We start from the raw sequence: 2,061 nt of genomic DNA, 5'->3' as shown, positions 1-2,061 counted from the left end.
GTAATCCACCCACCGCCCTTCCCACCAGCACCTGGTAGAGGGGCCAGGCCAACTGCCAGAAGGCATAGAGCCTGCCAGAGGAGCAGCTGCTCCTTTTCTCACAGGCCCGAAAGTTACAGCACGCAAAACACCAAAACGGAGAAAGCGACCCTTAGAGGAACAGACAATACGTGCTCTTTTATTACAACTATGTCAATTGTGTCAGCAACAGGGCCCGGTAGGTAAGTAAGCTTAATTAAACTTTTGCAGGGCGTAGACATAAAGAGAAAGTCATCATCCTAACCTCCATAAGCAAGTAGATCATTAAGCCTGATAACCATGTTTGTAAAGAAAACACAATGTCTTCAGTTTCCTTGTAAAAGAAAACCCACAATGTTAGCGGGGTCATACATCACTTCTAACTAGACCCCGCATATTACCCAACTTCTGCCAGAACTACGTTCTGGATAGGACCGACAGACAGAGCGCAAGCAGAGGCTTGTGCGCCGCCTGTAATACAGCAGCTGAGAAAGAACCAATGCTCTAGGCTGCCACTCTCCTTGGCTGAGTCCGCTACGGTGCCCTAACCGCCGTTGCTGTCACAGTTTAGGCTGGGCATTAAAACAAGTGACAGATGCTCTCTTTTAACTTCTCTCCTGAGAAAGGAAAGAATGCGAGGGAGACTTAGGAACTGAAAGAGAAACTGAACTCGTTCGTAATGAAACGTAAACAGAAAAGTAATACCGAGGAAAGACAACAGTAACAGGAAAACAGTAGCAGAGAGAAAATATATACACAACCCGGTATGGAGCTCCCAGGACGACCATCGGTTCACCGTCAGGCACAGGCAAAGTCCGAGACCGGACTCGATGACAGATTGGAACCGGATTCTGGATCTGGTTGCATAAATGCACGAATCGGGATCAAACCCTGTCGGACAGAGGAGTCCTCGGACGCCGGCCGCTGAAGGAAAAATACTGACCCCTTCAATGCCTCCGCTTTTATACTGAGCGTGATGAGGATGGGATGTGATACCCCATTGGTCAGATTCGGGTCACCGGTCCCGTCTACTCTTCACCGTGGGTGCGACCCCTCTACGCTTTTCTGCTTCTGACCCTCCAACGGAGCATATATAAAAGTTAGCTGAGCTGCGCTCTTACAGCAATAAGTATAAGCAAGAGCCTCTTCGCACTGCATCCCTTCGCATTAAGTGTAAATACAAGGTCTTGGCGCTCTGCAGGCAGATACTACCTGAAAAATACGTCATTACCTTTAGAGAATTGAGTTCATTGGAAGAGACTTACCTGCAAAGTAAAGTGACTGAAAACAACACTGGTTCTGTTGAAACTCAGTCCAGCACATTAGCACATGGCTACGCAAACTCACATTCACATGAATAAAAGAAGTGGCCAAATGTATTCATGGAGCCACCGGTCACATCTTACCTTTATTACCTCGTGCCGAGCCACCTTTGTACCGCACTCCTGTCGGCTCCTCTGCATCGCCCTGTCCATCTCATCTCTGCATCTGAAAAAAACCACCAATATCAAACATTACCCTAATGCGGAGCAGTAGCTTAATTCCAAAGGTCTTGTTTGCACCTAAGAACCCTGTTCACCTAAGTCCAACTGAGTTCACCTAAGTCCAAGTGCCATCCAAAAAAAAAAAAAGTAAGCCCACAAAAATTATACCCCACAGAAAGCAGCCTTAGTGTCTTTGAGATACTGTCTCTTTCACTAACTGTGAACACCCTCTCCAAATTAGCTCCGCTTATGCTAGCGCCCGCTAATGAAACACCCGTCCACGCAGTCTCCCGAGAGCTAATCAATTCGAGACGACTACGCAACCTTTGCCTGGGTCTAGACAGATCCTCATATTCACTACAGACTCTCATCTTGACTCTGCCTACCCCGGACGCTACGCACCTGGGCAGGGCGGCCCCGAGATAAACACACACAGTCGTAGACTAACACTATGAAGAACACCATGAAAGACACGCCTGACAAGACGAGAGAAAACTCTCGGCAAGAAGGATGACACCGGGACCAAAGTCACCGTCGGGCAAGAAGAACTGTGGGACTG

General features: G+C 48.1%; 1 long non-coding RNA gene across 1 annotated transcript; it reads right to left on the bottom strand.

Annotated features, from left to right (window-relative positions):
- Positions 1-583: 583 nt before the first annotated feature.
- LOC128901275 (uncharacterized) lies at positions 584-1,503 on the bottom strand. The gene is made up of 3 exons (XR_008463449.1): positions 1,425-1,503; positions 962-1,230; positions 584-875 (listed from the first exon to the last, which is right to left on the bottom strand). It is a non-coding gene; the product is annotated as an uncharacterized LOC128901275 (long non-coding RNA).
- Between the last annotated feature and the right edge of the window lie 558 nt (positions 1,504-2,061).

This window comes from Rissa tridactyla, chromosome 24, assembly GCF_028500815.1.
Source record: "Rissa tridactyla isolate bRisTri1 chromosome 24, bRisTri1.patW.cur.20221130, whole genome shotgun sequence".
Lineage (NCBI taxonomy): Eukaryota > Metazoa > Chordata > Aves > Charadriiformes > Laridae > Rissa > Rissa tridactyla.
The sequence above is the reverse complement of the archived record's forward strand: the minus strand, read 5'-3'. Positions and strand labels throughout refer to the sequence as shown.